Genomic DNA, 12500 nt, shown 5'->3' on the forward strand with positions numbered 1-12500 from the left:
ATCCGTCGTAAAAAAGAAAAAAAAAAAGAAAGAAATCACATTTGAAATTATCATTGAAAGTGGCCACGTTTTTCGGGGCATGTCTTGATGAAATAATTTCAGTTCAGTTCAGCATGATTGGATTTCATCTTTTCCAGTATTCTCAGTACTCTCGTTGTAGTACCAATTGCCGGCAGATTTTTTTTTTAGTTGTTTAGAGTTATACATTCCTGAACGATGTTTTTCTTTTCCTCAAAGCTAGCCATAGAACCAGCGCTTTCTATAAAATCATGACAATAAGAATCCAGCATATCGGTTCATCTTCGGCGCGATTAAAGTTCGGGAACTGGCGATTTTTTATTGCCGTGATCAAGAAGGTTAACACCAGATAAGGCGTGATATTTCAGCATACCAGTCACGATATCTAATCGAATCTAAGATTGAAATGGCGTTCTGAATTCTTTCGGTTCCAGATAGAAAGAAACAGAAAAAAAAAAAAAAAAGAAAGGATGTGATTGATTGCCATTCAAATCTGAAGACCGCGTGGAGAAAGTGTTCCGGTTTACATTCGGCAAATCAAAATGAACGGCTAAAATTAATCCATCGTCTGGTTTCATGCGCGAGATCACGTAAAAGGCAGCCATTCTTCTTAGCATGGTTTCTCTCTTTTGCTCTCTCATTCGCGCACGGAAATTTCTTCGTACGGGAATTTTATGAAGCGAAGGCGGCTGCAGACCATTTTCTTTGTTTAGTTCATGTTCGTAGGCGCAAATTACAAACCTAACACTTGGAGCAACATTTCCACTACTCTAGAGGGGCATAAACTGTAGACAGTGCACGCTTTCTCATTTATCCAATCGCTCGCAAACACATTGCATTGCTAGTCTACAGTGGCAATACAAAGTGACGTTTCACCATGCACGTCGAAGTTCATTACCAGTACCGCGCCAGCATCGACCGGCCGGCGAAGCGACGAGCTCAGCAGCGCATGCGCAAGGCCCGACACCACCCCAACCGAGCTTCCCTGCTTATCGGAGAGAGCAAGTGCGCGTGAACACGGGCGCGTCTGAGTATCTGGATTTAAAAAAAAAAAGAAAAAGAAAGCGTTTCCGAGATATTGACAAAGACAAGTGGTCGCGGTCGCTCTGAATCTTATCGTATTATAGAAAACGTGGGATGGCGGCGCTTCCTCGAGGGTCAGAAAGTACAATCGTCGAACTAGGTGGCAAGTGGAGTACATCCTTTTTCTTGGAACGGTTTGCAATTGACTGCTTGAATGTGCCGACCACGCGTCGCGGGTCGCGTATAGAGCCAACCGTTGGCAAGCACGCGTCTAGCGTAGCAGCAGAACCGATCGCGGTTGCGATAACCCATCGTTGGCAGCGAAAAAGAAAAACACCCACACGCAGTTTGTAGCAATAACCGTACAAATCAATGTGGTTTTAAATATAGCTTCACTGGTCACCCAAGAAGGGCACCGAAACTTTCTCATGACGCACACCGCTGTAGTCCACAAAGAACAAAGCGCACAAAATAGATATGATACAGCCGCACCGCATTATTTCGTGTTTTCACCATTTCATTACTTTCGTGTGCATGCGCGCTAGGGCCACGCAGGCCAGGAGTAAAAGGCACGAAAAAAAAAAAAAAAAATGGTACGCAATCCTAAGCTTTGACTTGACTGCTGTGGCACTCGCATTTGTGTTCTTTACCTTAGGCGAACGCAATGCGCAAACTGAACTGGAATTTCCAATAATGGAAATTCCTGTTTGGCTCATATTTGCGTTTTTCGCCCGAGCAAGCGCTTCACTGCACTACGCTTTGCCCCTTCAACGTGGCTACACTGCCCGGCAGGCGTGTTCTGCGTAGGGCCGAACCTGCAGGCAAAAAGCATGGGCGCCGCCATCTTGTTGAGAGCGGCGCCAGGGACACAATCGCGCCTAGCTCATTGAGTTTTCCCCCAAAACTGAAAAAAATTTGACTTCATTAAACGAGAAAGATGCCACGAGTGTCCCAACAAAAAGCTTTGAGGATTACCGAAGGGTAACTGAGGGCGACGCAACGGGCTCTGGAAAGAAGGATGATGGGTGTGGCGTCACGGGGGGATCGGAATAGAGCAGATTGGGGTGTGCGAGAACAAACGCTCGTTAATGACACCAAAGTTTAAACCAGGAAAAACAAATGGGCATGCGCAGGGCATGCAATCTGGGGGGAAGATAACCGGTGGCCATTAAGGGTTACAGACTGAATTCCGAGAGGAGGGAAGCGTAGCAGGGGGTGGCAGAAAGGTAGGAGGGCAGATTAGATTAGGGACTACATGGCGACAATCGGCACCTGACCGGGGTACTTGGAGGATCATGGGAGATGCCTTTGCCCTGCAGTGGGCGTAGCCAGGATGATGATGATGATGATGTTCATGATGAAAAGGTAGCAACAGGTCTTCGTAACATACAGGTTAGAAAGATGAGGCACCTTTTAACCCTTGAATATATTTCGCCACATTCGGGCATACGACAAGTTTGTTTTCGAGGCGCTCGGTCCCACTGCTGCGAAAATGTGTACACAAAGGCTGCACAGTAGTTGCCAGAAATCGGGCACTCTATTTTTCTTTCATAGGGAATCTTTCTTCCACTTGGGCAGCGGATTTCGGCGGCAGGGCGAGCTTGCGTGGGCGCGGTGGTTTACGGATCCAAGCGATAGTGAACTCCAAAATCCAGTGTTGGCTTTGAGTGGGATTCATATTGATTGCGAACCCCACGGCTAATCCTACCCCCCATCCCCCCAAGTGGCTCTTTACAGGAGACAATCATTCAGAGACATCGGACAAATAGGAATTCTGGTTCTTTCTTTTGCTTTCATTAATTTTTCTCGAAGCCCATAACTAGAAATTTGCTGGAGCGGCTGTCCCATTTGCGACGCAACAAGTGCGACGCTACACACAGATGGAGTGGCAGTTTAATTACTCTCGTGGTCCGCGAACCGGCATCGTTGCGTGTAGTATAGGAATGGTGCGTGTCAAGTCAGTGCTCGCGTTGAGCTTGTGCTCTTCATTTTGATTGAATGAAGTCTCACCTAAGTGAGCGGGGCCGATCCCGGAGGTAGTGCAATACCGGGCCGACCTGCGGCGGAGGTGAAGCAGGCTTCAAGCACTCCGCCAACTTCCAAAAATAGGTTTAATATCGTGGGTCCATATAGAACCCGTATCAGATATTAAGCTGATAAGAACAGAGTTTTTTATTTATGCTAGTTACAAATACATCAAAAATATGTTACAAAACCAAGGAAAAAACGGATAAAAGGTGTATAATCTAAAAACGCAAACAAATGACTAAAAAAACTAGTTAGTGGTGTTAGTGATAAAAGGCTAAAACTGTAAAGGTGTAAAATACATGGCAAAACGCTTCTCTAAAACATAAAAGATCATTAAGAGGTGCCTACATGGGCTTTAAAAATCTTCGTAGATGGGCTTCGTAAATCTTCGTACATGGGCTTTAAAAATCTACACTTTGATCTTAGCCAAAAGGCCGAGAAGCGATGTCCTTCACTTCACTTCATTGTACTACTGCCTTGTGGGCGCCCTGCCGACATGGGTAACCTCAGCAACAGCGTGGGCAATATTATAAAATTCAGCCTGTGTACAGACTCAACGCTCCCTATCTCACGGATGAATTCGCAACGCCTCAGTCTTTCGCTGTTAACGAAACGCTGTCGCGTAGAAACGAGACCCGAGTGCAAGCTTGCTTGTAACGCGAAACCAACCAAGGCAACCTCGTAGAAAACGGAACAGGCGAGCGGAAAAAAAACGCGCCAGGGGAATGCTTACTTCCGTCTGAATGCGACCGCTCAAGGTGACCTTCCTTGAGGGCTTCGTTTCAAGCCCGTGTGCAATTGTAATATACTACGCGCATTTCCTTCATTTCTTTTTATTTACCGCAAGGCCCACTGAAAATTTTGATACGGCACAGGCCGGGACGGATCGCAACGTGTCGAATCGACCGGTAGAATTAGGTAGCATGCCCCATGTACGAAGACGAGCAACATAGAAGTGAATGACAAAATAAATATAGAAAACGCTGCACACTCCTTCCAACCGGAAACATAGAGGGGAGAAAGATCGCCATCTGAAACACAGGCATTGTAAAAAAAAGAAAAAAAAAAGTGCTACCTCATCATCTTTACCATTACCGTGTGTGTGTATGTATATATGCATGTGTGTGTGTGTGTGTTTGTGTATTTATATATATATATATATATATACTATATATATATATACGCACACATGCTAGCATAGCTTAAACGCAGCTGGAAAGCTCAGCCTTGCACAAGAACCACCCCCTGTCGCAAACCCCTTTGAAACATTCAAATGCCAAACACGAGTAGAGCGAGGTCGTTCGAACCTGGCGCCAAAACGCATTGGCGCCATCTGTGTACGGAACTAGGAAAACCTGCGGACTTTGCAATACAGAAAGAAAGGTAGATGGCGCGAGCTAACGCTCCATTGCATACTAAGAACGAGAGTTAGTGAATAATGGCAGAAACGTCTTGGGAAGAGAAAAAAAAAAAAAACACGCAAAAGTTGTTGGCTTGTGCAAGCACTCTATGTTACAGCGATTAAAGAGCATAGCATCTTCTACAACAGCAGCTACAAAAAGAAGAAGAACGTGAGAGAGGGAGAGAGACAGGCGTGTTTCTTTGGAATGCAGAGCATGCAGCACATACTATAAAGTGCCAAAGAGACGGGGAAAGCAGATGGCGCGAAGGTGTATGTCCTCAAAGCTTGAAAGCAATTTCTAAATTACATGTACCGAAGTCCACCTACTCTCATCAGGTTGCTCCCGCCTCCAGTTGCGTTTAAAGTGAAATTACAGTCGCCTCAAAGGCAGACAGAGAGAGAGTGAAAATAGGTACACTTGCTTCGCGCAGCTGCAGCCGTTCAAATTTTACAGCAAGAGCACTCCCGAAGCAACAAAGTCCGCTGCCGCCTGGGCGCAATGCGCTCGCTTCAGTAAATTGCCGTGCCCTCGGCAACCAAGAGGTGTAGTGCGGCAGACTGCTGCATTGTAGCACACCGCAAACCGTGCAGACGTAAGCGATCGCCTCGACATCGCTGCGAGCGCTCGAAGAGACAAAGTCCGAAACCACGTGTGCCGGGGCGGTGCGAGCGCGACGCCTTTGACGCAACTTTTGCGTACAAGCCGCCGCACCGCCACGACGGAATCGCTGGCATCCCGCACGCAGCTGCATTGTGTCACGCCGGCAATCGTTGAAACACCACGCAGTCGTCGGCGTCGGCCCCGACATGGTTGCGAGCGCTGGAAGAGACAAAGTCCGAAACCGCGTGTGCCGGGGCGGCGCGAGCGCGACGCCTTTGACGCAACTTTTGCGTACAAGCCGCCGCACGGACACGACGGAGCCGGTGTCACCCTGCAGAGGGCTGCACTATAGCACGCCGGGAACCGGCAAAGAACCGCGCAGACGTCGTCGTTGGCCGCGGCGTTGCCGCGAGCACGCGAAGAGACCAAGTCCGAAAGGACGTCAGCCGGGGCGTCGAGCACGCCGCCCGCACTGTTCGCACGCGTGCTCGGAAATGGCGAAGGGGCCGCGCTAGCGTGCCTTGAATCGGTGAGCGGCGGTACCGCGGCGATCGCCAGAGCTCGAATCCGCCCTGCAAAAGCCAAATATTGGCGCTCGGCTCGGCGCAGTACGCCGCCGCGTCGCACGAGTACGGCCCCATGGAGGTCTGGGCACTTATCGCTGCTACTGTAAGGGGCCGTACGGCCCCGGCCGACATTGTACCGTAGTGCGATTTTCGGCTTGCGCGTGCTCGTGGCGTAGTCCGCGCACCGTTCCGACGTCGACAATCGTGCCCACGACTACGCGAGCGCTGGAAGAGACAAAGTCCGAAACCGCGTGTGCCGGGGCGGCGCGAGCGCGACGCCTTTGACGCAACTTTTGCGTACAAGCCGCCGCACGGACACGACGGAGCCGGTGTCGCCCTGCAGAGGGCTGCACTATAGCACGCCGGGAACCGGCAAAGAACCGCGCAGACGTCGTCGTTGGCCGCGGCGTTGCCGCGAGCACGCGAAGAGACAAAGTCCGAAACGACGTCAGCCGGGGCGTCGAGCACGCCGCCCGCACTGTTCGCACGCGTGCTCGGAAATGGCGAAGGGGCCGCGCTAGCGTGCCTTGAATCGGTGAGCGGCGGTACCGCGGCGATAGCCAGAGCTCGAATCCGCCCTGCAAAAGCCAAATATTGGCGCTCGGCTCGGCGCAGTACGCCGCCGCGTCGCACGAGTACGGCCCCATGGAGGTCTGGGCACTTATCGCTGCTACTCGTAAGGGGCCGTACGGCCCCGGCCGACATTGTACCGTAGTGCGATTTTCGTCTTGCGCGTGCTCGTGGCGGTGTCCGCGCACCGTTCCGACGTCGACAATCGTGCCCACGACTACGCGAGCGCTGGAAGAGACAAAGTCCGAAACCGCGTGTGCCGGGGCGGCGCGGAGCGCGACGCCTTTGACGCAACTTTTGCGTACAAGCCGCCGCACGGACACGACGGAATCGCTGGCATCCCGCACGCAGCTGCATTGTGTCACGCCGGCAATCGTTTGAAACACCACGCAGTCGTCGGCGTCGGCCCCGACATGGTTGCGAGCGCTGGAAGAGACAAAGTCCGAAACCGCGTGTGCCGGGGCGGCGCTGAGCGCGACGCCTTTGACGCAACTTTTGCGTACAAGCCGCCGCACGGACACGACGGAGCCGGTGTCGCCCTGCAGAGGGCTGCACTATAGCACGCCGGGAACCGGCAAAGAACCGCGCAGACGTCGTCGTTGGCCGCGGCGTTGCCGCGAGCACGCGAAGAGACAAAGTCCGAAACGACGTCAGCCGGGGCGTCGAGCACAGCCGCCCGCACTGTTCGCACGCGTGCTCGGAAATGGCGAAGGGGCCGCGCTAGCGTGCCTTGAATCGGTGAGCGGCGGTACCGCGGCGATCGCCAGAGCTCGAATCCGCCCTGCAAAAGCCAAATATTGGCGCTCGGCTCGGCGCAGTACGCCGCCGCGTCGCACGAGTACGGCCCCATGGAGGTCTGGGCACTTATCGCTGCTACTGTAAGGGGCCGTACGGCCCCGGCCGACATTGTACCGTAGTGCGATTTTCGTCTTGCGCGTGCTCGTGGCGGTGTCCGCGCACCGTTGCGACGTCGACAATCGTGCCCACGACTACGCGAGCGCTGGAAGAGACAAAGTCCGAAACCGCGTGTGCCGGGGCGGCGCGAGCGCGACGCCTTTGACGCAACTTTTGCGTACAAGCCGCCGCACGGCCACGACGGAGCCGGTGTCACCCTGCAGAGGGCTGCACTGTAGCACGCCGGGAACCGGCAAAGAACCGCGCAGACGTCGTCGTTGGCCGCGGCGTTGCCGCGAGCACGCGAAGAGACAAAGTCCGAAACGACGTCAGCCGGGGCGTCGAGCACGCCGCCCGCACTGTTCGCACGCGTGCTCGGAAATGGCGAAGGGGCCGCGCTAGCGTGCCTTGAATCGGTGAGCGGCGGTACCGCGGCGATCGCCAGAGCTCGAATCCGCCCTGCAAAAGCCAAATATTGGCGCTCGGCTCGGCGCAGTACGCCGCCGCGTCGCACGAGTACGGCCCCATGGAGGTCTGGGCACTTATCGCTGCTACTGTAAGGGGCCGTACGGCCCCGGCCGACATTGTACCGTAGAGCGATTTTCGTCTTGCGCGTGCTCGTGGCGGTGTCCGCGCACCGTTGCGACGTCGACAATCGTAGCCCACGACTACGCGAGCGCTGGAAGAGACAAAGTCCGAAACCGCGTGTGCCGGGGGCGGCCGCGGAGCGCGACGCCTTTGACGCAACTTTTGCGTACAAGCCGCCGCACGGCCACGACGGAGCCGGTGTCACCCTGCAGAGGGCTGCACTGTAAGCACGCCGGGAACCGGCAAAGAACCCGCGCAGACGTCGTCGTTGGCCGCGGCGTTGCCGCGAGCACGCGAAGAGACTAAGTCCGAAACGACGTCAGCCGGGCGTCGAGCACGCCGCCCGCACTGTTCGCACTCGTGCTCGGATATGGCGAAGGGGCCGTGCTAGCGTGCCTCGAATCGATCGGCCGGGGGCCCCGTAGGGCGACAGACAGGCAATTGTGCAGGAAACCGTACTGGCCATTGGCGAGAAATTGCCGTTCGCCGCATTCGGTGGACGCGCTGCGCTTTCACGACTTCGGCATTGTGCTGCCGACGTAAGCTTCAATCTTGCTCGCCCGGCGTTACGAGGCGGCACGATTTTCGCCAAACGCTCGTCGAAAGTGGCACGAGTACGGCCCCATGGAGGTCCTGGGTACTTATCGCTGCTATTATATGGGGGTCCCAGAGAGCAGTCGCCCCCAAAGCGACTGGGTGTTTGATATGCGGCGGGCTTCGTGCCCGTCAAGCGGTGTCCCCGGTATCGCTCCCCGTGGATCCCACAGCTGACGTCTGCAGCCTCATCCGCTTGATGCGTTAGGGGCTGGTTGTCGGACGACGCTTTTTCCACGATATCGAAGTGTGTTCCGCATCGTCCTCGGACGAATCAAATACGAAAGCGCCGAAGGCGCGGGCGTGACCCGTCGCCTAGCGGCTTTGCCGTCTCGGCTACGTTGCAAGTGTCGGTCGGTCCACCAGTGCTGCGGGCTCGAGAGAAACCGCAAGCCGCGATCGAGTCGACACAACCGGTCTATCGAGAATGTTGCGTGCTTCTTGCCGCGTGGCGATACCCGGCCCTGCGGGGAGGGCGCCGTTGCGAGCTCGAAACGCCGTCGTCTCGGACTGTGCAAAGTGCTACCCTTTGCGAGAACGAAGCGTGTTGGGGCGCCTGAAGGTGGCCTCTGCATCGCAAAAACGAGCGTCCGGCCTGCTTGAAAGGCTGGACGCGCAGTTGAACGATTACCTGGTTGATCCTGCCAGTAATCATATGCTTGTCTCAAAGATTAAGCCATGCAATGTCTAAGTACATGCCGAATAAGGCGAAACCGCGAATGGCTCATTAAATCAGTTATGGTTCCTTAGATCGTTTCTTCCTACTTGGATAACTGTGGCAATTTCTAGAGCTAATACATGCAGTGAGCCTGAAGCCCTTTGGGCGACGGGTGCTTTTATTAGACCAAGATCGATCGGGTTCGGCCCGTATTGTGTGGTGACTCTGGATAACTTTGTGCTGATCGCATGGCCACGAGCCGGCGACGTTTCTTTCAAGTGTCTGCCTTATCAACTTTCGATGGTAGGTTACTTGCTTACCATGGTTGTTACGGGTAACGGAGAATCAGGGTTCGATTCCGGAGAGGGAGCCTGAGAAACGGCTACCACAATCCAAGGAAGGCTGCAGGCGCGCAAATTACCCACTCCCGGCACGGGGAGGTAGTGACGAAAAATAACAATACGGGACTCTTTTGTGGCCCCGTAATTGAAATGAGTACACTCTAAATCCTTTAACGAGGATCAATTGGAGGGCAAGTCTGGTGCCAGCAGCCGCGGTAGATTCCAGCTCCAATAGCGTATACTAAAGCTGCTGCGGTTAAAAAGCTCGTAGATTGGATCTCAGTTCCAGACGAGTAGTGCATCTACCCGATGCGACGGCTCGGACTGAACATCATGCCGTCCTTTCTTGGTGCACTTCATTGTGTGCCTCGAGATGGCCGGTGCTTTTACTTTGAAAAAATTAGAGTGCTCACGCAGGCGAGTCGCCTGGATAAACTTGCATGGAATAATAGAACAAGACCTCGTTTCTGTTCTGTTGGTTTTTGGAATACGAGGTAATGATTAAGAGGGACAGACGGGGGCATTCGTATTGCGGCGCTAGAGGTGAAATTCTTGGACCGTCGCAAGACGAACTACTGCGAAAGCATTTGCCAAGAATGTTTTCTTTGATCAAGAACGAAAGTCAGAGGTTCGAAGGCGATCAGATACCGCCCTAGTTCTGACCATAAAACGATGCCAACCCAGCGATCCGCCTGAGTTACTCAAATGACTCGGCGGGCAGCTTCCGGGAAACCAAAGTGTTTGGGTTCCGGGGGAAGTATGGTTGCAAAGCTGAAACTTAAAGGAATTGACGGAAGGGCACCACCAGGAGTGGAGCCTGCGGCTTAATTTGACTCAACACGGGAAAACTTAACCCGGCCCGGACACTGGGAGGATTGACAGATTGAGAGCTCTTTCTTGATTCGGTGGATGGTGGTGCATGGGCCGTTCTTAGTTGGTGGAGCGATTTGTCTGGTTAATTCCGATAACGAACGAGACTCTAGCCTATTAAATAGGTGCGGGGTTCCCAGCACCTTACAACCTTCTTAGAGGGACAAGCGGCTCCTAGCCGCACGAAACAGAGCAATAACAGGTCTGTGATGCCCTTAGATGTCCGGGGCCGCACGCGCGCCTACACTGAAGGAAGCAGCGTGTCTTTATCCCTGTCTGAAAAGACTGGGTAACCCGTGGAACTTCTTTCGTGATTGGGATAGGGGCTTGCAATTGTTCCCCTTGAACGAGGAATTCCCAGTAAGCGCGAGTCATAAGCTCGCGTTGATTACGTCCCTGCCCTTTGTACACACCGCCCGTCGCTACTACCGATTGAATGATTTAGTGAGGTCTTCGGACCGATGTCCGGCGCGGCCTTTCGGTTGCGCCGGTCTGTTGGAAAGATGACCAAACTTGATCATTTAGAGGAAGTAAAAGTCGTAACAAGGTTTCCGTAGGTGAACCTGCGGAAGGATCATTACCGGATTGTGAAGGGTGGCGAGCGCCATTGTTTCTACCCCGTGTGGGTGAAGCAGCTCGCTGCGCCCGACGCTTTCCGCCGCTGGCCCCGCTTGGACGCGGGGACGGCTATACCCGAACATGCCGGGGACTGCCTGAATTTTGAGGGGCGCCCCGTGCCAAATTTGTTGCGCCCAGTGGACGCCGGCTGCAACCTTGGACGGTTGGCTTGGCCGCGCCCGCGGGTAGAAACGGCGTAACGCACACTGGGTGGGCTTTCTGTCCGCTTTGGCGCTCTTTGCGCGGAATGGGAGTAAGACGACCCGACCTGCTGCTTTGCCCAGTACGAGGGGAACGGCGAAGCGTGCGGTCGGTCAAGGAACTGACGGTCGAGAGCTAATGCCGCTGCCGCTTAGTACACACACGGAACCGTGGTGCGAGCGCTCTCCCCGTCCTCCGCGGCAAAACGCTGCCGAGTCTGAAAAGTCTGGCGGGCTGCCGGTCGCTTCCTGCGGCGAGTATGGTGTAACGACCCGACTTTGTTGCCGCCCAAGTACTAAAGGAACGGTGTGGCGCTCGGTCGGTCATGGAACTGTCGGTATGAGGGTGCGGCTGCCAAGTACGGAAGGAACCGTGGCCTAAAGTGCTCTCCCGTCCTCCGCGGCAAATGCCACCGAGTCCGAAAGGGCCGGAGGCTGCCGGTCGGCTCCTGCTCGTGACGCGCGAGGTGTCACACACGCGAGACAGATATGCGACGACGTCTGCAGGCTATTCGCCCGCCGCCGAGGGAAAGGCGGCGTTGCTGCGAAGTACCGAAGGAAACGCGGCTTTGCTACGTCGGAAGCGTTCTGCGGTTAGCGGACTTGTGCGCTTTGGGAAGGCGCCGCACGTCGAAAGAGGAAGTACGGACAGACGAGGGACTGTAGTCCCGGTTTCGAACGCACTTGCGGCCAGGCCCTTGCTGGCTTCGTCTTCCGCCTCAAGTAGACTTGTTGTGGCGCCGGCGCAGGGAGCCGTCCCTGGCACTGGCCGAGTGGTTTTGGAGAGCTGCGCGAGTACGCGCGCCGGGCTCTTGTCTTTCGTCTCAAGTAGGCTGTTGGATCAACAGCGGTTATGCTGCGGCGATCTGCCGATGCGAAAGTGTGTGTGTGTTTGAGGCCCTTCTATGAACCTACTGCTGACTGAAGCGAAGCACGTCGATGGGGGTGAAGCCCTGCCCGTGGCCGTGTAGCCGTTAAAGACTCCACAGCGGCTTAGCCCTAATCATGGCTCTGTCGCTCTTTGCAATTTTTAGTGGAGCGATGTGAACGTGCACACGAGACACACGGGTCCGGTGGATGGTTGGCAGGTAAAACCGGCTTCGAGTGCGCGCAAACGGCATAAGGTGCCTCGAGGGCAAGCGAGGAAGGCGTGGGCGCAAAACACACGCGCGAGTAGCAGGAGTGGAGTGCCATTAGGCTTTCAGCTGCTGAGACGCGGCCGCCGAAAGAGCGAGACTGGAGGAGCGCACGCCGAAAGGCGCTCTTCGAAACCACACACAGGGAGACGCCACGTGCCTAAAACCCTGGTTGTACTGTACTGAATTGAACAAACTATTTTTCACGACTCTAAGCGGTGGATCACTCGGTTCTCGGGTCGATGAAGAACGCAGCCAGCTGCGAGACTTGGTGTGAATTGCAGGACACACTGAGCACTGATTCTTTGAACGCACATTGCGGCCTTGGGTCTTCCCTTGGCTTCGTCTGTCTGAGGGTCGGATCACATATCAAGAGAGACTTCGGCGCACAGG

At 54.5% G+C, this 12500-nt stretch overlaps 3 non-coding genes across 3 annotated transcripts; 2 read left to right on the plus strand and 1 right to left on the minus strand.

Annotated features, from left to right (window-relative positions):
- Window positions 1–3055: 3055 nt before the first annotated feature.
- On the minus strand, window positions 3056–3247 carry LOC140214685 (U2 spliceosomal RNA). The gene has a single exon (XR_011891619.1). It is a non-coding gene; the product is annotated as a U2 spliceosomal RNA (small nuclear RNA).
- A 5665-nt stretch (window positions 3248–8912) lies between these two features.
- LOC140214678 (small subunit ribosomal RNA) lies at window positions 8913–10733 on the plus strand. The gene has a single exon (XR_011891612.1). It is a non-coding gene; the product is annotated as a small subunit ribosomal RNA (ribosomal RNA).
- Window positions 10734–12314: 1581 nt separating this feature from the next.
- Window positions 12315–12467, plus strand: LOC140214682 (5.8S ribosomal RNA). The gene has a single exon (XR_011891616.1). It is a non-coding gene; the product is annotated as a 5.8S ribosomal RNA (ribosomal RNA).
- The last annotated feature ends 33 nt before the right edge of the window (window positions 12468–12500 follow it).

This window comes from Dermacentor andersoni, unplaced genomic scaffold (assembly GCF_023375885.2).
Source record: "Dermacentor andersoni unplaced genomic scaffold, qqDerAnde1_hic_scaffold ctg00000573.1, whole genome shotgun sequence".
Classification (NCBI taxonomy): Eukaryota; Metazoa; Arthropoda; class Arachnida; order Ixodida; family Ixodidae; genus Dermacentor; species Dermacentor andersoni.